Source organism: Ambystoma mexicanum, chromosome 11, assembly GCF_040938575.1.
Source record: "Ambystoma mexicanum isolate Mex_15411 chromosome 11, UKY_AmexF1_1, whole genome shotgun sequence".
NCBI classification, from domain to species: Eukaryota; Metazoa; Chordata; class Amphibia; order Caudata; family Ambystomatidae; genus Ambystoma; species Ambystoma mexicanum.
In genome coordinates, this window is record NC_090934.1 from 657605205 (window position 1) to 657631704 (window position 26500).

The following is a 26500-nucleotide window of genomic DNA, read 5'->3' on the forward strand; positions in this document are numbered from 1 at the left end:
CCCATCTTCAAAGTATTTTGAAAATGATATCATCAAAAGCATTGTCATAAATTACATCTCCATCAAGTTTTTTGGTTATGCTGATGATGTCTTGCTTTATCTTCCAGATACCTCCACATCTATTCCCGCTTAAAGGTCCACTACAATTTTCTCCGGTTACAAATTAAATTTGAACACATCAGAAATTCTCCCTAATTCACGCATAATGTCTAATATTCCCTTGTTCGGCATCAAATGGTGCTCGTCTTCTATTACATATTTGGGTGTACATATGTCTAAAGGTGTCCCCTCTAGTTTAACTCTAAACAAAAATACAATTAATGACAAAATACATTTCTCTATTAATCAATGGTACCTGCCTGCTGTTTCTGTCATGGTGGGGCTGCTTGGAATCTATCAAAATGACGCTTGGACCTATTATTCTTTATTATCTTTCTATGATCCCAGTTTTACTACCTACTGCCTACTTTAAGAAAATTGACAAACTTTTATATACATTTTTATGGAATAATATAACTCCCAAAATTGTGTTTAACAAGCTTAAGACTAACAAAATCTATGGTGGAGTTAACGTCCCAATTTTTTTTAATTTCAGAAATCATTTATATTATGACAAATCATTCTATTCCAAGTTAATGAATCCAAATTAGTTAATGATTCCTCTTGGATCTAATTGGAATCAAAGCTTATACCCCCCTTCTCTTTACTTCATTTCCTCCAAACATCTTCTGAGCCTGATATTAAAAAGCACCCACTTCTACATTCTTGGAAAAATGCATGGAGAAGATTAAATTTGTGCTCGCCAGCCATCCAAGATTCTGCTGACACCATAATATAGTTTACTAAATTCTTCCTGTTCAAACCCAAACATGAAGTGTTGCTAAAATGGTATTCTGCTGGTATCTTTAGAGTTAAACATTTATTTCATTACACTTCACCTATACCTTTCCCCGAACTATGTGCTCGATGCAATCTCAACAATGTGGAATTTAAAACCTATACAAGCCTTACTAACCTTGAGCTACCTCCTTTTACCACCAAACTGTTTCCTCAAAATATGTTTAATTAAAATAAGTTCCCTTTACACTAAAGCATCTAAACTATATTCCATCCTTAACCAATTCTAAGAAATTAGTGATCTCATCTCCAAAATGACTATGCAATGGGAACTGACCTGGAATCTGCAAATGTCCTCATACATTTGGGTTAAAATTTGGGATCAGTGTTATTTCACTTCAGTGGCTGTCAACGTAACACAATCACACTATTATATATTACAGAGAGCATACCTAACACCTCTCAGGATTGCAAACATTCCCAATTCTACTCTAAGTGCTTGCTTCTTTTGCCAATCCCCATCTGCTGATTTTACTCATTCTATATTTAAGTGTAAGTATGTCTTTTCTTTTTTGGGACAAATTTGAAAAAGCTTACACAATAATTTTTTGTTTCAAGAACTTTCACTGAGTAACTTAATGATTGGCAATTTAGTGAATCCCTTTATCTCATCAATCGCTTCACCTGATTTGTTTAACTTCTTCATGTATGTTGCCTTTCATCTATTGTGACTAATTGGTAAAATGTGCAGAAATGATCATACAATCTTTGGTGGAATTCCATTTGTTCCTTCCTAGAAACAAAAACAATTCTAGCACTGTCATATAGGAATTTTACCTAAGTGTTATAACAAATGGAATATCTTTATCACTTAAATGTAAATTATCTGTTACTCCTCGGAGTCTGATTCTCCCACCCCAGCTCTCTCCTTATTTGTTTCTCAGATCTTCTCATCGTTCTCCCCCTGTATGCTCACCCCATGTAAAAGGTATTTTCCAATTCTTGACACTGTTTCATAGAGAATAATTTATTTTCAAGTTGCAACTTGTGTTCTGATATGTTATCCCTACTAATGTAACAATATGACATGTCATTTCTCTTGACATTCAACTTATGGACTCTCTAATGTATTGTATTGTTAACAATAATGTATTGTATTGTTAACAATAATGCCAATAAAATAATTTAACAGAAAAAGACAAAAATGAAAACAAATTGAAAATAGCAGTTTGCAGTTCCTTTATTTAATTAATCGGTGGGCTCACCTACATAACCAACGGTTGAATGCCTGTTAGAAAAGTGCACTTTTCATACATATACACAACATTTTTGTAGTTATTGAATGCAGTGTTTGATTGCCCCACACCAAAGTCTACAAAATATGTGAAATCATTTTTTTGGGCATTGCAAAGGTCTATCGCAGGTTTATTCAGACTTTCTTATAAAAGGTTACCCCTAAAATCTGACTTCAATGACATGGAACACATTTTGCTTTGAATCGGGAGGTCGTAAATGTCTTTCACACCCTACAAAATTAACATCAGAACTGATTCTCCAGCATCCAATCATAAATAGACTGTTTCAGATGCAGACTAATGCTTCCAATAATGTGTTGGGGAAATACTATTGTAAAGTCATACGAAAGGTGTGTTGCATACATAGCCTTCCACTACTGTTAATGAGGGGTTGGCAACCTGTCTCTCTCCAGATGTTTTGGACTATGGCTTCCATGATCTCTCAGCATTGCCTATGCTGCGTAAGACAGATGGTAGTTGTAAAACAGCTTCAGAGGAAAAGGTTGCAGACCACTCACGCGATTAATCAGAATATTAAATTGAAAATAAGCAACTATAACTATCAAGGCAGCATTTAACGGGTGACACTGCTTGATGGTTTCTAAACTCAGCATGATGGTAATCACAAGTCATAACAATCTACAGTATTTAAGGATTACAAAGAGTTTCAGTGACAGGCATAATCAATATTCCCAGTATTTTGCAGAGTACGATTTTGTGATCACTTTGCATTCTAGATGGAAAAGCATTGAAGCAGACACTTTAGCCAGTGCCACTCAAATACTTCCAATGAATGATAGTTTAACCCCAATACACCAGTACTGTAGTTCCATTGCGATAGGTTATTTATGCCGCGCTTAATACCCAGAGGTTTCTAAGCGCGGACCATGGGATCGAACCTGTGTTGCTCTGTGTCGTCTTGCTTCTAAGGCGAACACGTTGCCCCTAAGCTATCCTCCTGAGACTTTTATACCGCAGCACCTGTAACTGGGTTGTAGAAAGTGCACATTATTTTGTAACTCCGAGTTAAAGTATATTTCATGAACAATCATACTGAGAATTACAGCAGTATTCAGCAAGTTACCCTATGTCCATTTTCAGTATATGTTATTCATGTTTATCATTACATATTGGTTCACTAGTGTTTTCTGTGGCAGTCTCTGTAGCTTCTTTATCTGAGGCAAGTTACTGTCAGAAATGATACCACGTATCCTAAAAGAAAACAATGCTTGTGTGCACTGACACATAGGTGATGGGGACCAATAGACCGGCCAGCCAAGAATTCAGATGCTCAAAATAATTATTTATTAGAGATGTGGTACAGTGTTGACAAAAACAATAAAATAGGTATGGGTTTAATTACACTTAAGTTGTCAAAATGAATGTCCTTCAGGGTGTGAGCCGTGCTTTGGGACAACTTAAAAGAAGGCAGTTATAGTGTCCGCCAGGGAAATACACAAAGTGTACAAACAAAGGTTCTCTAATTATAGCCTTGCTTATATTCTCCACCAGTATTATCAGTTGCTGCATTCAGAGGGTTTTGTTTCCTTCTTCCTTTTTGTCTCGGTGTGACTTTAGGGTTGTCCACACCCTTCTTCAGTCTTTGACTGACGGGAGCATCCTCTCAGTTCTTGAGTTTTTGGGTGGGCTCAGTAGTTGTGGTCATGATGGAACTTCAAACAAGCAATGGAACCACAGGAAGAAAGAAAGCTGCCCTATAGTCTGAATATACTTCTCACTAGGCTTCTCACCACCTCCTTGTACACAAGGGTCCTGCTTCTCCAGCCACCTACTCCAGTTTCTCTTGCCTGTGGTGTCTTGTCTCAAGTCGTACCTGGGAGGGTCCTTCCCATGCGCTACTTTCCCTTCTCTCCTAGGGTCCATCATGTCATCACTCCTAATCTCCCAGCTCCCCTCCAGCATCTTCCATCTCTAAAACCACAAACACCTCTTTCCTGTGTTGTATATTCAGGGCTTTAACTAAACCTCCTCCTTCCGCTAGGCACTTCCTACCTTGTGTCGCAACCCGAATCCCAAACAAGTGAGAATAACAGATCTCCTACTTTAGGGAGACTTACCTCCTGAGAGCACAGCCTATTTTTTATTTATTTTTTTACATTTATAAAGTGTGCAAAGCAGCCCTGGGGCATGGTGGCGCTGTAACAGCAGTGCTTACTTGGTTACAAGGAAAAAGACATGACCACCTGTCTGTGGTTCTTGGTTACATTGAACCTGATGCCGGACAAGTGAAAGTTGCATTAACAAAGAAATAGCAAAAGTGTGCAAAGATACAAGCAAAATGGTTCCGGTAACAACAGAAAGACAAATAAGGCAGGGGACCTTCTCAAGGATGAAAGGGGTGTGTGGACGGAAAGTATTAGGTGAACTAATTGAAAAGCGCAGTTTTGAGAGATTTGCGGAATGCTAGGTGAGATGTCTTGTTTCGAAGGTTTGTTGGGAGGGCGTTCCAGTGTATGGGCACAAGGAAAGTGAAGCTGGCCCCTCCTGCTTTGGCCCTTTTGAAGGTAGGGATTTTAAGCTGGTTGGAGTGATCCGACCTCTTGGATCTGGAGGATGCAGCTCTGGTAATTTTTTTTTCAAGATAGGGGGAGCTGTAAGTGAGAGGCATTTGTGGGTTATAGCTAGTGTCTTGAAGAGTATCTGTTCTTTGACCGGAAGCCAATGAGCATTTTTTCTAGGCTGGCGATGTGCTCCCTTTTGGGAATGCTGAGGGCAGCCCCAAGCGCATTGTACTGAATAACTTGGAGTCTGTTCAATTTTTGGATGAGGTGCCGGAATATAAGACATTACAGTAGTCTAATTTTGCTCCAATGGTGGCTCTAGCTATGGAGAGGCAATTTGGCGGAGATAGGTACGGTATGACCGAATTGATTAGTTTGGTCGTGAAGGCAGCTGCGGACACAACGGCGCTAACTTGGGGTGTCATTGAGAGAGTGGAGTCAATGTACACCGCAAGGGTTTTGACTGCTCCTGAGACTGGGATTTGAGAGTTGTCTATAAGGAAAGAGTTGTACTGTTTGTCAAGCTTGTTCAGTGTTTCCTTGGGGCCTACTATGAGGAGCTCAGTGTTATCATTGTTGAGGCATAAACCATTAGCTTCCATCCAGGCTTGGATGGTGGCATAGGTTTTGCATAGTGTTTCTGCGTCTCTTTCATATGAGCCAGTGAGAGGAAGGAGGACTTGGGTATCGTCAGCATATTTTGTGTATGCTATGCCGAGGTTGTCCAGTTTGTTGAAGAGCGGTAGGGTAAAGAGATTATACAAAGTGGGGGTTGTGCATGAGCCCTGTGGGACTCTGCAGTGAATGGTGGTGTGAGCTGCGCAGGACTGCTCTGGGAATACCTTCATTACTCTCCCTTTAAGGAAGGAGGTGACCTAGACAGTAGCTTCTGCAGATAATTGGGCTAAGTTGATGAGTTGTCTGCAGAGTGTGGTGTGGTCTACAATATCAAATGCTGCAGACAAGTCGAGAAGGAGGAGAAGCGCTGGCTTGCCTTCATCCATTATTTCACCTAGTTGGTTCTTTAGGTCCAGTAGGGCAGTTTCGGTCCCGTGACCAGGGCAGAAACCTGATTGACTCTTCTCAAGGATGCTGTTGGTTTCTAGGAAATATTGGATTTGATTGTAGGCAGCTTTGTCTAGCATATTTAGCAAGAAGGGCACGGTGGGCATAGGTCTGTAGTTGTTTGGCGAAGCAGGGTCTAAGGATGGGTTCTTAATGAGTGGGTAAACCCATGCCTCCTTCAGGCATGGTGGGACAATGCTAGAGGCGAAAGAGGCATTTATGAATGCTGTCAGGAAGGGTGTCTTTAATGAGGTTGGCCGGGCAGACATCACCCTTACAGTTGGAGGGTTTTATGTTTTTCAAAATGGCTAGTACCTCAGATTCAGACACCTCTCTGAAGGTGAAAAACATCTTTTCTTCCGAGGAGTGGGGGTTTACAATTAGTGAGGTGGGCAGATCGAATTTGGGCAGGGCAGCGAAGTGGGATTGATTTTGCTCTGTAGGAGTTCAACTTTATTGAGCAACTCAGACTGGATGCTCGAGTACCAGGGTTCATCTTTTACGAGATCTTGGGTGCTTGTGGCTGGGGTGGCTAGTTCCTTAAATATGGCAAACAATTCTTTCAATTCAGATTTGGCATTTTCAATTCTAGTGTTGTAGGAGGCGGATTTAGCTGCTGTGATGTCTTTTTTGTACTGGGCAGCAAGTTTCTTGTAGGCAAGTAGGGTGCTGTCCTGTGGGTTAGATTGCCAATTGGTGAGTGCTATGCGCTTAAGGGAGCGTAATTCATTGAGTTCCGCCGTGAACCAGGAATTGGTGTGTATTTTTCTTTTAGCTTTCTTTTTTTTGAGAAAGGCAATAGCATGAATTGCCTCTTTGTCAAATTGTAGAGTTCTACCAGGGCCATGGGGTCCCTGGAGAACAGAGGCTTGAGGGCAGAGATGTCTAGGAAAGGTATGATAATGTTTTTTGTTAGTTTACGCCCGCTTCTAGCTAAGGCAGGTGGTGATGGAGTGTTAGGTGTAGAGGTTTTAAAGGTGGCTGGGATGGAGAAATGAATGAGGTATTGGTCCGTTCAGGGACAGGGAGTGTTGGAGCTGATGTCAGCGTTGCAGTTATGGTCCGCTACCAAGTCTAGAGTGTGTCCTTTGGAGTGAGTGGGCTTGGAGATTCGTTGAATGAATCCCAAGTCCTAAAGCGGTCTGACAAGACATTTAAGCTTGTTTGTCTTTTGGGTCATTGAGGCCAAGGTTTAGTTCAGCCAGAAGTAGGGATTTAGTAGTGTTTTTCAGGTTGTTGCCTAGTAGATATAGAAGGTTGTCCTGAAAGTCAAGTAGAGGGCCGGTAGATGATGCGGATGTCAATTGTATAGTTTGGCGAGAGGGAGAGTTTCACGGTCAGGGCATCCGTGTTGTTCCCTAATGCAGAGTTGATTTGTCTGATCGACAGACAAGCCTACAGCTTTTTAGATATACCACTGGGCTAGGGGCTCAGGTGAAAAGGCAGGAGGTTGCACGATCAAACTGCAAAAGAAAACACAAACTTCATAAGTAGGTGTGCTTGTAAAACAAACAGCATCAGCAACCCACCCTTTCCCAAATATCCCCAGCCTACCTGGATTAAGTGCGTGGTGAGGAATAAACCTATATTTGTAGATACCTTCTATCTCTGTACAATTCCATGTATCAGGCTACAAAAATTCACAATACACAAGTCCATAAATCTGGACGCACAAAGTCCCAGCTACGGCATTAGGATGCACTTTGGTGCCTTTGTCCGAACGGAAGGATGACGCAACTAAAATGTTCACCACTGTCCATTGGGAATCCGGGAAAGCAGTTGAAGTTCCAAGGCTGTTCTTGAAGCATAGTGATTAGGATACAGTTCCAAAGTCTAAAGGGAAAACCATATAAGCAATCCTTATCCAATAACCAGGTGATTAGTCCAACAGTGCAACCAAACCAGTATAAGGAGAAACAAAGGCCAAGTCATAAAGGAAACAACACAGGTCTGGTAACCAGGCAGACATCGGGCAGGTGCCCGTCAGTGGTGTGTTGGTGGGTGGGTGGGGAACATGAGTCAGGGCCTGCTGGCAGGTGCCCGTCAATGATGGATGGGTGGGGGACATGAGTAGGGGCCTGCTGGCGGGTGCCCGTCAATGGTATGGGGGACATGAGTCGGGGTTCACAAGTGCATGGTGCCATGTGGGCTGCCTACAGGACATGGTCAGGGGTGTAGGGTAGTCCCCTGTGGTGTGGGCTGCCTACAGGGCATGGTCACGGGTGAAGGGTAGTCCCCTGCAGTGTGGGCTGCCTACATGGCATGGTCAGGGGTGTAGGGTAGTCCCCTGTGGTGTGGGCTGCCTGCAGGGCATGGGGAGGGGGGGAAAGGGCACACCCAGGAGGGCCCACAATGGCAAATTGCGTGTAAAACTCCCTGCACTCCCGAAATACACGTACCCCGCTCACGCCAGGCCTATCGCGTGTTGATCTCCACGCGCACCCCCGCAATACACGTACACCGCTCGCGCCAGGCCGATCGCGTGTTAAACTACATGTGCACCCCTGAAATACACGTACCCCACTCGCGCCAGGCCTATCACTTGTTCAACTCCATGCACACCCCCGAAATACATGTACCCGCTCGCGCCAGGCTGATCGCGTGTTAAACTCCACGCGCACCCCTGAAATACATGTACCCCGCTCGCGCCAGGCCTATAGCGTGTTGATCTCCACACGCACCCCCAAATTACACGTACCCCGCTCGCGCCTACCGATCGCGTGTTAAACTCCACGCGCACACCCGAAATACATGTACCCCGCTCGTGCCAGGCCGATCGTGTGTTAAACTACCCGTGCACCCCGGTATACGCACAGGCAGCCCATTCACCCTCCCCAGGCCCTGCAGGTAGCCCATCCACCCTGGGCATGCCCCACAGTCAGCCCACACCACAGGGGGGACTTTTTCCACGCAATTTACCTGGAGCGAGCAGTGTACGTGTATTCTGAGGGGTGTGCAGGGAGTTTTACATGCGATTTGGCTGGCGCGAGAGGGGTACGTGTATTCTGGGGGTGCACAGGGACTTTTTCACGTGTTTTCGTGTTTGGGGGCTGTATGCTGGTCCACTGGCCTTTGCGCCATGTACTGGATTTGTGCAATGTTTTTGGCGCACAGGGCGGGGTTGGGGGTGTAACTGGCGTTGCTACAGGGTCGCTACGCCACTCTGCGCCACGGCTGCTTATGGATGTATAAAGCCATGAATACGCTGTGCGCCTAAATGGGTTTTGACACACGCGGCTGGCACAGACTGCTGCACGCGCACTCTGTGCGCCAGCCGCGTGCGCCACTTTCAAGCTTGTGTATTCCCCTATGTATATGTTTCATATGATATGACTGGACACTAAGGGAATTACTCTAAGAACATACTTGAAGGATAAGTCTACAAATATAGTACGTTTACAATTTTTTGTTCCTAACTGTTACTGGCCTAGATATGTCAGTAAAGGAAAAAAGAGGGAGACAGACATGTGATGTCATCAGTGATGTCATCAATGGCATTTGTGATGTCATCTTTGATGTCCTGGGTGTTAGTCTTAGCAGTGCACGGTGGTGGCGCGAGTTATGGTTGCTTAGCTTACCATAACTGTGAATTTCAAGGGTTTTTCGGTTTTACTTGGAACCACAACGTCGCTTTAACAAAGTTTTTTTACTGAATTTCAGAGGTTTTTAGTAGCGCAACTTAACCATAACCTCCCTTTAACAATGTTTTTTTACTGAATTTCATAGGTTTTTAGTAGCACAACTTAACCATAACGTCCCTTTAGCAAAGTTTTTTTACTGAATTTCATAGGTTTTTAGTAGCACAACTTAACAATAATATCTCTGACTTTATGTACAAGTAACATAGAACATACTGAACCCCCTCTACTGAATTTGATGTCCGCGAACTCTTCTAATGTCCGCGGACATATGCGGACAACAGCACCATTACCCGAAAAGTCTGGGGGGTATGTTTAATTGTTATATCATAACATATGAACATTTTACAAATTCACAAACCAGCACACATACACATTATATGTAGTGATAAATAAGAAGTGTAACCCATATATTTAACACATTAACCATTCATTTAAATACAATATGTTCTAAAATGGAATATACCAAAAGAAGAAAGATAGTCTTCCAACATGATAACCTCACTGAAACTCCACAACTAAGAGCAACAGCAGATCTACAGACCAGTAACAACACACCTTACCAAAAGCTAGTAAGTGTACTGCATGTTACTCATATTTATAAACTTTCTGTATTAGATACAAAAAAAGTGATATTATGTTTTTTTCTCACAGAAATGTCTAGTACTCGAGGAGCATTTCTCACGTGAGGAAATGTCTGAAGATAGTGAACCCAATGGTAGACACTTTACTATATAAACCAATTAATAAATATTATTTTATATACATTTAACATATACATTTTTTTTGGTACCGACCATACAAAAATTGAAAAGACTAAAGAAAAAGAAGTATTGGATAAGACTCTTCAGCACATAGAAGAATAAATGGACCTACTCATGGCAAATTTTAACAATTTAAAAAACTTTGTGGAGGATCACTTGAAACAAATAACTACATACAATTGTCCCACATATACCAGTACCCCCTCACCATATCCCAGTCAATTATCCCCAAACCCTCTCCATGAACCAAAACATTTTGATGAGACTTCCATCCCTTCTTCACCTCATATAAATCCTATTCGAACCCCCAATTCTCCTGTTTTTGTTTCAGTTTACTCCTCACCTTCTCTGTCATAAATTTAACATCCATATAAAATAAAGTAAAATTATTATATTGTGTCCTAATTCATTTCTTGTCTTTTTTTAAAAATCAGTTCAGGTGTCCGCGGACAGCGCGGGTGTCCGGAATGTCCGTAAAGAAATGAAAATGGGAGCATCCTAAGGACACTATATCTGTCCGTAATGTTCGCATGCAAGTTGAAACTGTTCTAAGAACAGAGCTGATGTTCGGAATGTCCGCAAACAAACTACCACATGCGGTGTCCTGAAATGTTCGTCAATAAACTAAATGGGTGTGTCCTGAAGACGCTATGCCTGTCCGTATTGTTCAGAGGCAAACTGAAACTGTCCTAAGAACAAACGCTGTGTCCTGAAATGTTCATAAATAAACAAAATGGGGGTGTCCTGAGGATGTTAGAGCTGTCTGTATTCTTCGCAGGCGAGTTGAAACTGTTCTAAGAACACAGGCAGCATCCTAAGGATGCTATACCTGTCCGTATTGTTTAGAGGCAAGCTGAAACTGTCCTAAGAATACACACGGTGTCATAATATATTCGTAAATAAACAAAATCGGGGTGTCCTGAGGACGCTAGACCTGTTTGTGCTGTTCGTAAGCAGGTTCAAACTGTTCTAAGAACACATCAAGTATCCCGGGATGTTCGCAAATAAATAAAATGGGGTGTCCTGAGGATTCTATGCCTGTCCGCATTGTTCGCAATCGAGTTAAAACTGTTCTAAGAACAAACGCCTGTCCGTAATTGTTCGTTTCACTTGTGACGCACTTTTAATTAGTTTCAGGACCCAACCAGTGTCCGTAGAACACCAACACGCATGTGCAAAACGGTTCCAATGCATTTGATGTCCTGCGGACACCCCCTCCCTTCGCGGACATGTTCGCGAAGCTATCATATGAACGCACCCACGCTGAGCGTGTATTCTGACTGCGAACACTGTTCGTGTCCCCGAACAATTTAAAACTACCTTTTCAAGCAATCCATAATATTTTTCAATAATAACTCACCATAGCACAAGTCAGACATAGTAATCCTGAGTTTCTACATACTTTTTGGGACTTTTTAAACCTTTTTTTGGTGTTCGATCTGTCCGCAGACAGCACGCATGCCCGCAAACAAGCACCCCTATAAAAGGCCACACCCTAGAGCTCATTCTCATTGGGTTTTTGGCTATCTTACAGAACAGAGTGCATTTTCCAGCCAACTTTCCAGATTTTAATCTGAAACCTGATGGCATCCATGGCTGCAGTACTGGCACCTGGTGCTACATCTGCCTCAGCACCACCCCCACCTCCTCCACCACCACCACCTCCCCAAGGGCCTGAAGAGGGGAACAGGAGTGAGGATGCAGAGGAGGATGAAGAGGATGACGAGAATGAGGTAGAGGAACTCCCTACTACCAGCACTCACCGTGAGTCTTGGGTGTGGTGGTTATTTACCATTCATGGTAATGTTCCTAAGGCGCGTGCAAACCGAGTCACCTGCAATGAGTGAAAAATGGTACTCAGTCGCGGGAGGCCCGGTTCACACAGCTTTGGGACAACTACCATGAAGCGACACCTAAAGTCATTCCACACTGGGGCCATTCGCAAGGTTGTACCTTGCGAGGAGCGTAGTAGGTTGACTTCCTCTACTTCATCCTCCATTTCTGATCCTGTCACCACAAGGAACACTCCTGTGGGACAGCGTATTCCTCAAACTGTCTCACAGGCCATACGCAATACTCATGACGCTTACCTTTCGAGGGTCACAGTTGTGTGTATGTACTGCGATGCAGTACTCTGCAGGGGGGAGAGACTTCGAAGTGCTTTTGAGGCTCTGGGTTCAGAGCACGAAAAGATCTGCTCACTACCCAGGTAAAACCCACTCTAGATCTTCCTCTCTCCACCCGCCCTTTCTTATCCCCGTGGTTGGTGTCCCCCCTTACCCTCCTTTTCCCTCCTCTCCTAGAGTGTCGTGTATAAAAAAAAAAAATATATATAAAACAACAAAAATAAAAAAGGCTCTTTTCAGAGCCGCCTTTCACAGTTTAAAAATAGAAGTGAAAATAAATGAAGCAGGGCCCTGTGTATTATTTAGAAGTCCGCGGACAGTCCACGAACATCTAAAAGCTGCCCTATCATAACTATTGCAGTTTTGTCTGAGAGAAAGTGGTGGCTCTGAAAAGAGCCTTTTGGTGGTGTTTGTTTGTGTTTGAAAAATTTGAAATGCTCAACACCTACTACAAAATGAATGCTGTAATTCCAAAAAGGTTGCAATGCATTTTGTACATTTCTCAGAAAAATCTGATTGCCAGCATAAGTAAGATGGACTCCATCTCTGCGAAAAATGTATGTGTTACCAAACATAATATTTTCATTGTGAAAAGAGGACATGCCAAAATCTCTTAGAAAGGCACAAACAGCCTTATTGACATTGCGCCTTGCTTTCTCCATTTGTGGACCAAATAAAGAAGAACAAAGCCACATTTGTCTCTGCGCAATCCGTGAAAAAATTACTTGAGAATTTGGAAACATGTCCATGACCTTCCCAAGTCCTTCTTATATTGCAAATTGCAAAGAGATTCCAGACACATGTCCTAAACTGTTCTCTCCACAATGAATTACAATTATTTATGTCTGGATGCTGCTCTGTCTCCAAAGTAGGACACAGAGGTAGCAAGTCCAACCACTTCATTCCACGTACTCCATGCCAGTGCACTTCCACATGTGGGAATCCAAGATCTACAGCTACTCCACAGCTTTCTGCATGCACCTTCAACCAATGTATCCATGAGGCTCCCAAAATCCAAACAATCTGTTTTCTGAAACACACAGCCATAGCTAACTGTTCTTCTCTCAGCAAAAAGAGTATCTGAGAAACTCTCTCCTGGCACAAAACACCCACTAAACTTTACTGACCAATCCCTTGGTCTGCTCATTCTCATTTGCATGCCTCCCCACCCCAAAATCCCTGGATGTAACACGCGATGTCCGCGGACTAACGCCATGTCCGCGGACATATCGTAACATGGACAGTCCTACCATTTTCATTTCACTTTCTGGGCTATTCCCTCATTGGATATAGCTAAGAAGTCACACGGCCATCCACCACTCACATCCAAGACCTATACATCTAACTGCATCATCATAGATCAGCACTTCAAATGTACTGTTAATCTCTCTGAGTAGAAGTGTCATATCATTGGAAAGCACCTTCTACAAGAAATACTGTACAAGTCTCCAAGATTTCTACTTGGAGCTGCATGCATATCCATATGCATGAACACAAACTACAGGTATGCATATTTTCTTTATAGTACATGGACAATTCTTATAGATTCATATAAACAGATTAACTGACTTTTAGCTTGTATAATCTATAAAATGAATTTACTGTCATGTTTTCCATCTCCTATAATCAACTGTCACTTCCAAACCTATCTGCTATTTAATTTCTTTTTACACACACATTTGCAAAGCATGTTGAACTAACATATTTAAAGTACAATAGAAAGAGTTAACATACTCTAACAAAACTGCATGCACACAGTATGTTCAAATATCAAACAACAATAATTGCACAAAAACATGAAAATGTATTTATTTATATTTATATAGTGCGCAAGCAGCCCATGGGCATTGAGGCGCTGTTACTTGCTAGAGCTTAGTTACAGGAATAGTGGCATTCAGTGGTACATTATGAATTCCACAAAGCATAGAACTGATATTTTGGTTGGTACAGTTAGTCATTACAATACAGCGTATGCATTAAGAACATATGATATGTATTCAACTGGTGTGACACATCTTATGTGAATAAGATAGTTTTCTTGGTTTTGAGGAAAGCGCTGAGGGTCAATGTCAATTAAAAAAATCAATGCTAAATTAAAAACAGTGCTATATACAAACACAATTACTAATTTGTTTCCTTTACAATTGCAGTGAAGACCATTCTCTTGAAAAGAAGCAGCCGAATTTGAAGTACAAAGAACAACTAAGAAGAAACCTGCTCATTCCAGAAAAAAAGTAAGTTGAATACCACCATAATATTTGTACTATTACTCAAGTACACTGTAAGGTTAATTCATGCTATTTCTGCCCCTAATAATAGAGATTGTGCACCATTCTGTCCACAAATCCCCATTTCCTAAACAGAGATTTACAAGCAGAATGGCGCACAAATTCCTATTTTTTGGCACACAAATTACCCAACTCAGCCCCTAGAATTTTGATATTATAGAACAAACAACTGTTCTAATTGTATATCATTAGATTGACTATTTGTACTTCTTCACACCACTAGCTTACTTTCTACTGTCATCTGAACCCCATTTTAGTAGCACATACATTCAAGAATACACATCCCAATGAGTTGTAGTTGCCCAATGCATAATCACACACCATCACATATATCTTTATCATCTTACTCAGACACTCATGCACACAGCACACATACATTGCAGAACACCCCAACCCATACCTTCTTTATTTTTTTCAACAAACCCTAAAGAATGCCTACCAAAAATCAAGTCCATAGAAAGCAATGCAGAAGCAGAGCAAATGAAAATAGAAGTGTCCAAAATAAGCATCCATCTCTAGCAGAATTTGTAAAAAAAAGTTCAAAGAAAACAGCTAATACAGTCATTTAGCAAAACAAAACAAGCTTCAAGTACAGAAACTTTGCCTCCTCTATCAAAATGTAAAACGAACCAGAAAACAATTAACAAAAATTCAGCTACCACTACAGATAACACTGCTCCTATAAATCTTGATATAGTGCAAAGTAAGCATACCAAAGAACTCAGGCACAACCCTTAAAACCTATCGTAGGAAATTAATCTTAGAAACATTGATAGACAGTGCAATTCTTCTCAAAAGAAAATATTTATTTTAGTGTTAGACAAAATGAAACCACTAACAAAACTAATGACTAAATTACAAAAAAGACTTCTCAATAAACGAAATGTCAACAGAAATAACCTGTTAAGTATCTGTGGAGGTGAGTGGAGTCACACTACAAGCACAGAACCATATTTTAATGAAGAAGCATACAAACAAAAGCAAACAAATACAATTGCCATACATAGCAGTGGACGAGGTTATGGAAAAGTTAATAATACCATAGTGGAACAAGAAATACTGCTTACTAAAATATCCCCCGAAAACATAGAATTACCTCTCCATTCAACTGAATCAGAACTTCTAGTTTACAAATGGCCATGCACGTCAATGTGTAACATTCCCAAAAAATATTTCAAGTCTTTACGCCAATTCCTCAATCAATATATGAAAGGCAAAGACAAAATCAAAATTAAACTACTGCAAAATATGGCTACCTGTCCAGTGCGCAAGTACACAGGACTACAAGGACATTCATTTGCCTGGATTTCAGGACCGACTTGCAAAACCACCTTCCATTATATCAAAATGATATCAACACATCATTCAACTATAAGAAATCTAGTCTATAAACTGTATAAACTGTATTATGCTAAAAGTCCTGCTTTAGCACTAGCCAATTTAAATAACATTCTTCTACATGGTACAGCAAAAGACCTACTTGAAGAAATCGACTATATCCAGAAAAAATATTTTGGAAGTGAAAGCCACTTACAGAATGAAATAGCCTTAAAGCAAATTAGCAACAATTATATGCATGGAAACCTTCTACTACACACATACAAAGTTTAAAAGTACATCTGCTGAAGTACCAAACCATGTGTGTGTATGTTGCCATAGAACTTTTTATAAAAGTAACACAAAAACTGTACACCTAACATACAAAATAGAAGACAATGAAGATTCTAAATGGTTTGAATTAGCTCTCTACCTTATAGCAGAAAACAAATATGAAATAACTGACCCCTTAATACTTTACAGTTACTGCACTACAAAACTTGACAACAACCAAACTCCTTCAGGTGCTATCAAAAATAATTTGGAATTATTTCCACTACCAAAACCCCTACAACAACTCAATGTATATGAAAGCATCATAATTAAAACAGTGCACCCCTTTCAAGCAATAATACGCCTTCAACCAAAAACAGCAAAATGACCTCCCTCTGAATTAGTGAAAGGTATTCGTGGAAAGGTAGTGTATTTACCATTAGATCTAAAGAAAATGTGCACACTCTAGGAGTGCAACGTCCCATGGAGCAATCTTTAATTATCTTAGTAAAAGGTTTACCTACAAAAGACATATATTGAAGAAAACTTGACGGATACCACTGAAATAATTCAAGAGACACAAGAAGCCGGTCAAGTTGAGCTCCTAGATCCTGCTACAATATCCAATACTTTAGACCATTATAGAATTCATCCATTGCACTCTAATGACACCGTAGAAGATGCACTAGAAACGTACCAAATGCGTCAAACAAAAGGATCACCAATCAGCATATGGGAAAAAAGTATAGAAGCACATGCTTTTCCTCTACTCTTCCCTACTGGCAAAGGCGAAAGGTACGATGATAGACCTATTCAAATAACAGCATCAGAATACCGCTCGTTACGGATGTATTCTGAAGATCCCAGATTTAGACAAAATGTGGAATACATATTCCACCTACTCTTTGAAAGTGAATTAGCAACTTTATGTTACAGAGTTGCACACGCATTAAAATCAGGATCCCACTTTCAAAATATGTCAGCTACACAATTATTACAAAAAGTGCAACAAAAAGATGAGGTTTTACAATCAAATATTACAACTCTATTAGCAAACATGCGTGGTACAAGAGTACTGGTTTCGACATCATGGAGATGTATGTTGTATGATAAGAAACCTTGGCCCAACCACTTGGTTTGTTACATTAAGTTGTGCAGAATATGCATGGGAGGATTTACATGATTAACTACGCACATCAAACAAAAACAAAACAAACATAGATATACGAACACCTGGAGAACATTGTTCTCTAGATCCTGTTAATGTTGCAAGATATTTTCACCATTGCTTCATTGCTATGCTACACTTTATTTGTAATAAAACTGCTCCTCCCCTCGGAGAAGTGCAACACTTCTTTTGGAGAAAAGAATACCAAGCCAAAGGAGCACCACATATCCATATGCGTTTATGGATTAAAGATGCTCCTAAATTTGGTCAAGAAAATGACGCCACCCTGTTACAGTTTATTGAAAAATATGTCACTTGTGAAATTCAATCAGAAGCAACAAATAGTGATCTTCATGCACACAGTTTACAATTTCAAAGACACAAATGTGGCAAATAGTGTCGACGCAAATAAAAAAACAAAAGAAAATACTACAGCAAATGCCGCTTTGGTTTCCCTAGATCGGTTACAAAAAAAGGTCAAGTGAACAACTTCATGTCTTCAGTTAGACATAGTGTTAAAGGTAAATCACCTAAAAATACACATTACATAAAAAGAACAGAAGAAGAAAAATATATCAATGATTACAATATAATCATTGCCCACTTATGGAATGCAAACATAGATGTGCAGTACATTGCAGACAATTCCACTGCAGTTGCACGATATGTTACAGCATACTTAACCAAAGCAGAAAAAACAGAGCTCCAAGACCTCTGGAATGACCTGTCATCAGACAAAACACTGTCTCAGAAATTATACAGCTTGGCATAAAAATGCTCTCCGATAGAGGATGTGGCTCCTATGAAGCAGCAGATCGTTTAACTGGTACTGCTTTGTATGGAAAATCTGAAAATATAGTATGGCTAAGTCTTGGTCCTGCTAAATCTAGAAAAAGAGTTCTAAAATCATACGAATAGATAGAAACAATAGCCAAACATGATCCCAACAGCCAAGACATTTTAAAAAACAATTTACTGGACACATACTACCCAAGCATAAGTACCACTTTGGAAACCATGTGTCTATACCACATAGCCCAAAACTTCACATACAAAATTAATATAAAACCCGATGAAAAAAAAGGCAAATACAGAGTGACAAATTATGAAGGCAGCTTAGTAAAACTCACCAAACCAAATTTAATTAATCATATCAAATTATCATTAAAGACTCCTCATCATAAAGAACTATATTACATGTCCCTGCTACAACTCTTTAAACCATGGAGAAAAGAAGAAGAAATACTAGATAACTATGACTTCTATGAAGATGCTTTCAAAGCAAATGAAAGCACTATAACTGATGTAAACTTTACACAGTAGAAAACAATGCTGCACAATGAACAGCAACATGAAGAAGAACTCCAGGCCCAACTAGATAAGGACACTCCTGACAGTAGTCCAACTTCTGTAACAGGAAGCCAAAAACCACTGTGAGAGCCACTAATAACAAATGAGGCAGAATTAGTTATGAGAGAAGTAGAAAACACCATGTGTCAGTATGAAGATAAAGAAGACTTAACTATACTACAATTAAAAAAATAAACAATGAGCAACGTAGCATTTTTGAAGAAGTAACAAAAGAAATTGCACATGGTGTACAACATGAGAACAAAGAATGCACCTGCCAAAATTACAAACCTATACTACTGTACGTCAGTGGTGAAGCTGGTTCTGGCAAAAGCTTCTTAATCAAAATCATCAGTAAATTCCTTCAACAATTGACAAACAACAAACTGTCAGCTGTTGTCACTGCCCCCACAGGTTTAGCTGCCTACAACATAGGCAGTGTCACTTTACACCGATTACTATTCCTGCCAGTAGAACACCAAAACAAATTAGACTATTACAAACTTTCTACAGAAGCTGCAATGGAACTACGCAGAGTATTAAAAAAAATGAAAATGCTACTAATAGATGAAGTGAGCATGGTCTCCAACCTAATGTTGGCTTTGATTCACCTCAGATTACAAGAAGTACTCAAAACAAACTACGAACAGCTCTTTGGAGGAAAATACATTATTGTTTTCGGAGATCTTCTTCAATTGACACCAGTGAAAGGTGAGCCTATTTTTAAAACCTTAGGACACAACCTCTGCCGTAAAACTGTTGGCAGCATTGGAAATGTCAACCTTTGGCAACATTTCCAATACAGAGAATCAACAGAAAACATGCGGCAATCTGCAGATCTCACTTATGCCAACATCTTAAAAAGTATTAGAGTTGGTATATTATCTCAAGAAGCACAAGCAATATTGAAAACCCGGCAAATTCATGCACCTTATGGTGATAATGCATGTGCTACGGATGTTATGGAACAATTAGCCCAGAAATGCAACCAATAATTGAAATTAGCGCCACAGACAAACTAGACATACATGGTATGACGCTACCCATGTGTGAACAAGCCACATCGAGACTAAACAGTTTAGAAAATTCAATCTCCAACACAGCTGGATTGGAAAAAATATAAAAATTATCCTTAAATTGCAGAGTAATGCTTAAATGTAACCTTGACGTGGATCAAGGATTAGTTAATAGAGCACTGGGTACAGCTGTTGGCTTTCAAACATACCCAGGTGACAACAACATATAGTTTGTCAATATTATTTTTGACAAACTTTCAGAAGTGTAAAGGATAGGACTCTCAACAGCTCGATTCCTTCTCTTCAAAGACATGTATGTACGCAGAGAACAATTTTCTCTAACTCTTGCATACGCAGTCACCATTTATAAATCACAAGGTCTTACCCTAGACAAAGCATTGATAGACATTGGTAACACAATCTTTAAAGAAGGCATGAGCTACGTAGCACTATCACGCTTACGTACACTTGACGGTCTATTTCTAATCAACTTTGATGCAAGTAAAGTAAATGCTGATATTCCTTGCATTTCAGAATACGATAGACTTCGTCCACTATACACCGCCCATCTAAAAACATATCCTATTCCACAAAAAGTAAAATGTTCTAAAAGAAAACTAAATCAAACAGAAATGCAACAGGATGTCACTGCAAATCCTCCAAAGAGATTAAAAGAAACTCATTCTTCATCAAGTACCACAATCAAAAAAGAACCTATTAGGGAAAGTAAACCAGGTACTTCTTCAAAGAAGGAAGACAAACTCCAAAAAAAGCACTCAGATACAGAACTTCCTGGTCCATTTAAACTTTCCAATGTAATTGGTGTAAGTTGATACGCAAATGTAGCAATGAATATTCTGTTTCAATTGCCACCAATGGTTGACAACATTTACTTACACAGTACAGACCAATTGTGTTTTCAAATGTTAGTGCTTCATAGAAACGCAACAAACAATCCTGACAACACGTATAGTGTTTATGGAATAAGACAACAATCGGACTACTGTGCTGGAATGGTGAAATTCACTATAAACTCACAGGAAGATCCACAAGAATTTCTAACGTACTTACCACAGGTACTGGAAAACAAAAACATACCTATAAATGAAATCTTCCATATTTCATACATGTGGAAACATACATGCAACAATGTGACACAAGAACAAATCCCCAATGAGCGCTTTGTGTATGTATCAATACCTAATTGTGAATCCGTTTCATTTCAGCAACTTGTACAAAATGCAAACCATGGTAGATTATGTACTACCTGCAATTCGGATAATCGCTCCACCTTACTAATACAAACACATAGTAAAGACGTAATACCAATGCTTCTACGTTACAATGCAGATGGTACCAAAAACAACTGCAAGCTGACTGGATTCACACATGGTCAAGTATCACTTGGTAATAAAACCTTCACAACAATAGGTATAATCTACCACACAGGAACCCTAACCAATGCAGGTCACTATACTGCATATATAAAAAAAAATGTGGATGGTTTGAATGTAATGATAGTACCATTACTCTAAAGCAGAGATTACCTGCAAATCTTACAAACGCTTATTTAATGTTCTTAAAACCAAAATTTATTAACTAATCTGTACTGAAACATTAACTAAACTTCTATTAAAAAACTATAAACTGTTACAATATGCCAACAGCTATATAACTGCCCCAAGATTCTCCAACAACTAAACAGATAAATGAGTACTACTAAATTATATCTAAAAATAGATAATTAGAATACGCCAACTGGTATCTAACTACCCCAAGATTTTCAATAACCAAACAGATAAATCAATACCACTACATTATAACAAATAATAGACTGTTAGAATGTATCTCACTGCTCCAAAAATCTACAACAAGCCAATATATAGAGCATTAACCAGAAACGACACGTGAACACTGAAAACAAACAAACAAATAGACTGTAGCATAACAAAAAAAGGTTTTTTTAATACAACATGGATTTTTTTTTCTCCCACAGACCCAATGATTTTAGCAACAAACACAGAAACTGAGCAAATTGCGCAGTACACTGGTTTGTAATCTACTAAATATGAGGGTAAAAAAAAAATGTTGATTATTCAATGTTATAAATCGTTGCAAAATACCAATACTCACATGATCTTTTCTTTTATCACAGAAATAAACAAGAAATACATGTACTCCAGTTACTAAACCAAACAGTAAGTATATTATAATAAGTACAACCATCACAGCAAATCACACCCATAGTGACTTATAACTTTGGTGCTTATAAATTTGGTCTTGTCCATGCACCCATGACTATAGGCTCTGCCCACAACCACCACCACAGCATATCGCACCCATAGTGCCTTATAACTTTGTTGCTTATAAATTTGTTCTTGGATCCCAAAGTTATAAGCCACTATGGGTGTGATATGCTGCGGTGGTTGTAGCCAGGGCATAGAGTCTTGGGTGCATGCTCCCAAGACTCTATGCCCTGGCCACAACCACCGCAGCACATCACACCCATGGAGTCAAACATTTTAACTATGCCATATTGGCACTTTTAATGTCCGCGGACATGATGAGTGTTCTTAGAACAGTTTCAACTTGCCTACGAACAGTACGGACAGGCATAGCATCCTCAGGACACCCCCATATGGCCATGCTCCCAAGACTCTATGCCCTGGCCACACCCACCGCAGCATATCACACCCGTAGAGTCAAGCATTTTAACTATGCCATATTGGCACTTTTAATGTCCGTGGACATGATGAGTGTTCTTAGAACAGTTTCATCTTGCCAGCGAACAATACGGAGAGCGTCCTCAAGACACCCCGATTTAGTCCATTGTCGAACATTTCAGGACACTGCATGTGTTATTAGAACAGTTTCAACTTGCCTGCAAACAAAACGGACAGGCATACCGTCCTCTGGACACACCCATTTTGTTTATTTTTGAACATGTCAGGACACCGCGAGTGTTCTTAAAACAGTTTCAACCTGCTTGCGAACAATACGTACAGGCGTAGTGTCCTCAGAACACACCCATTTTGTTTATTGACGAACATCCCAGGACACATGATGTGTTCTTAGAACAGTACAACTTGCCAGCAAACAAAACGGACAGGCTTACCGTCCTCAGAACACACCCATTTCGTTTATTTTCGAACATTTCAGGACACTGCGAGTGTTCTTAGAACACTTTCAGCTTGCTTGCGAACAATACGTACAGGCGTAGTGTCCTCAGAACACCCCCATTTCGTTTATTTACAAACATCCCAGGACACTTTATATGTTCTTAGAACAATTTGAACTTGCTTGCGAACAGTACGGACAGGCATACCGTCCTCAGGACACCCCCATTTTGTTTATTGACGAACATCCCAGGACACATGATGTGTTCTTAGAACAGATTCAACTTGCCTGCGAACAAAACGAACAGGCTTACCGTCCTCAGAACACACACATTTCGTTTATTTTCGAACATTTCTGGACACCGCGAGTGTTCTTAGAACACTTTCAGCTTGCTTGCGAACAATATGTACAGGCGTAGGGTCCTCAGAACACCCCCATTTTCTTTTATTTAGAACATTTCAGAACATCCGCGTTGTCCGCGGACAAAGCGAACATAACAGGGGGGTCTACCTCCTAAATAAATACAACATTTAACCCATCTCTTACTCCCCCACCCTCCCCAAACACTTTTACACACCAACACACTCTACTAAATAGTATTTTTTCCACCAAGTTTCACCACGCTGTCTGTGGACGTCCGCGAATCCAAGATGGCGGTCGTTCCCGAAAATCTGACGCGCTTCATGCTCTTCACCGTCCAATCAGCGAACACGTTGCATGTCCGCAGACATGACGCAAGCCGGTTTGGCCAATCAGGACACTGTCCGCGGAGCGAACAGGGAGTGTTGTCGTGGACCGAACATAGATATCACACATTTTTTGTGACCTACTTTTTGGTCATTTTTTTAAAAAAACTACTGGACGTATTTTCACCAAATTTGAAAAAGCACGCTTTCGGGACCAAGCCGCTGCTCCTGGTCAGAATTTGGTGAAAATCAGTCCAGCGGTTTGGCCTGTATGCGTGATCAAAGTTTTTTCCCCATTCAGTCTATGGGAAAAAAAGAAGTCTTGGGACCCCCCTATAACTTTGCCCCACCCTGGATCAAACCTCACCAAACTTTGCAAAATTCAGAGTGACCCATATACTTTTTTTGCAATGATTGGTGAAGATTCGTCCAGGGAGAGTGAAGTTATAAGCCACCCAAAAAGGGCTCTTCCTATGAAAACAGTAACTTAACCATAACTACACAGCCACTACCATGGCTGTGTAATATATATATATATATATATTCATTAAAAAAACGTTGTTAAATGGACGTTGTGGTTAAGTTGCGCTACTAAAAACCTATGAAATTCAGTAAAAAAACTTTGTCAGAAGGACGTTATGGTTCTAAGTAAAACCGAAAAACTCCTGAAATTCATAAATTTTGGTAAGCTAACCAACCATAACTCGCGCCACCACCGTGCACTGCTAAGACTAACACCCAGGACATCAAAGATGACATCACAAATGTAATTGATGACATCAGTGATGACAAAAACAATAGAGTCCACACTGCTATAAGATTGATTTGAGAGTAGTTTTGATGCTAATTTAAATTAATAAGTGTATCAACCAGATATCACTAAAACGACAAATTGATGGCTGTAGCAAACTCTGAAAGCAATGAAGATAATCTCATGACAAGAAAAAAGAAGACATTTATTGCTTATATTTCAAAGAATATGATGGTGAATGTATAAAACAGTCTTGTAGATAATTAAACAAGTCTGAAGTAAAACAATAAAACAAAAAATCCACCAAAAAATCAGAAAACAGTAAGTTTGAGCAGTCACTTTGCTCATCACAATGAAGTAAGAAACAGAGAAATGGACAGTAACTAAATAAATGTCATCTCCAGGTATTGACTTAAATTCAGTCAATACTCTAATTATTGGGTTAATTAATTTTCAAATTTTTCAGTTTACAAAGTTTTCCTAGTTCGTTTAATTGACAGGTCTGCCTACGTGTGAGCGTCATATCATAACTCAATTGAAAAACAAAAAATAAAACAAAACTGACCAGACATCTACAACGCGTTTTGGCAAAAGAGCCACCTGTCTGGCAAATAATTCCAGATAAATATAGTTGCCTTCCTCAGGGTGAAAAGAACACACAACAACTGGACCCTGAGGGGAAGCAGACATAGACATAATTAATAATGGCAAGAAAATAAAAACTTTTTAAAAAATGCGATAATCTTATTATTAAATTCTGGCAAGATTGCTTTCAGAGTGAGCTTAAAGCCAAAAAGAAGGAAAATAGCCAATAAAATGATGACTGTAACTAATTGGGAATGACCAGATGCAGTGCTTACCAGCAGCAGGCGCAGGGCGTCTGAGCAATAGGGCCAGGCATGGCCTCACCAGAGCGGCATCATCACAGGGAAGTGCGAAGGAGAAACAGCCTCTGAAAGAAGTAGTGGAATCCCATTTCATCATGCGTCTAGAGAACCGATTGTACTAAAAGTACTATGCACATTCAAAGCACTACTTAATTACTCTTGCATACTGGCAAAAAGAAGGAAACATTTCTATAGGAGCCCAAAGCTACCTGGCAGTTTAAGTTACTTTTCATTGGAAGAGTGGTCCATTTATTGCCGGTGCAAATGTCATTGCTCAGCGTGCTGCAAGATGGATCCGTAGCCTTATAGTTTCATCTTCTAAAATCCCAATTTGTCAAACCTAAGGGTAAAATGAATAAATGTTTGACTAACTACTAATCGGTACTCTGACTGGCTAATGGCAGACTAAATTAGAGTGCTGAAGCCAAAATGCATGGATATATGGGAAAAGTTTTAATGTGTTTGAAAAAGTTTTAATGTGTTTGAAAAAGCGGCTGATATGTCAGAATGCTACATTTGTACACAGGGAAAGCAAGGTTGACTGTGAAGTCTTGAGTCCGCCTACCTTGAACGTTAGATAGTTGCTTTCAATTTCAACAGTGCCTGAAATAGCGGGCAGCAAGCCTCATGTTTTCTCAAAGGCAGAACGAACCATGTCTGTAAAAAATGTCAAACAAACGCGTACAGAAAACGCCTCGAATTAGAAAGAATTTCAGGTTGCGTGGTTTAGAGAGAATGCAGGTCAGTGCTTGGGAAGAGAAATGAAAATCCCTTAGAGAATCGTACTTACCAAAAGATTGCAAAAAGCGCTGAGAATCGGCCGAATCAATCCAGCTGCAAAGAAGCTCCGATGCGTTGCGGCGTGCTGGAAGAATGGAGCCTAGGGGACAGGGAGGGAAGGTTAGGGTTGCAGGAACGGCTGTCATTGGACAGCGGGATCCGCCTGCTATGATTGGCTGGCAACCAGCATGCCTCTCTGTGCTAGTGCTGTAATTGGCTGGAAGTGCCAAGCCTCTCGCGTGCGTGTTGGTCTAACGAGATGGCTTTTTCCAGTGAAGGAGGCTGGAAATCATGGCGCTGAAGTGCAAACCTTACTGCGGGTTTAGCGTCCTGAAAGAAGGGACTCGAAGGTGCTCCAAAGGGATGCAGATTTAAGAAAAGAAACACATTAGTTAATTTATTGAATAAAGCAGACATGTCAAGGTGAAATGCCCGCCAAGGGCTCATCATAGTAATTATGATTTAAAACGGGCCAAAAAGTAAATGAGAAGGAGGTGGTCAGAAAATGACACGATTGTCAAACAGTGGCAAAAAATTGGCAAAATATGGCAAGAAACGGAAATGAATGCATATAATTTGAATTTGAGAAGAGGTTAGTTTCCTATTGCAAAATAGGGGGG

The 26500-nt window shown here is 40.2% G+C and overlaps 1 long non-coding RNA gene across 2 annotated transcripts; it reads right to left on the reverse strand.

Annotated features, from left to right (window-relative positions):
- Nucleotides 1-2057: 2057 nt before the first annotated feature.
- On the reverse strand, nt 2058-25966 carry LOC138503643 (uncharacterized). Of its 2 annotated transcripts, none has more exons than XR_011279680.1 (5): nt 25891-25966; nt 25666-25757; nt 25310-25440; nt 25074-25165; nt 2058-7552 (listed from the first exon to the last, which is right to left on the reverse strand). It is a non-coding gene; the product is annotated as an uncharacterized lncRNA (long non-coding RNA). The 2 variants fall into 2 exon arrangements; XR_011279681.1 differs by lacking the exon at nt 2058-7552 and adding an exon at nt 24423-24885.
- Nucleotides 25967-26500: the final 534 nt, after the last annotated feature.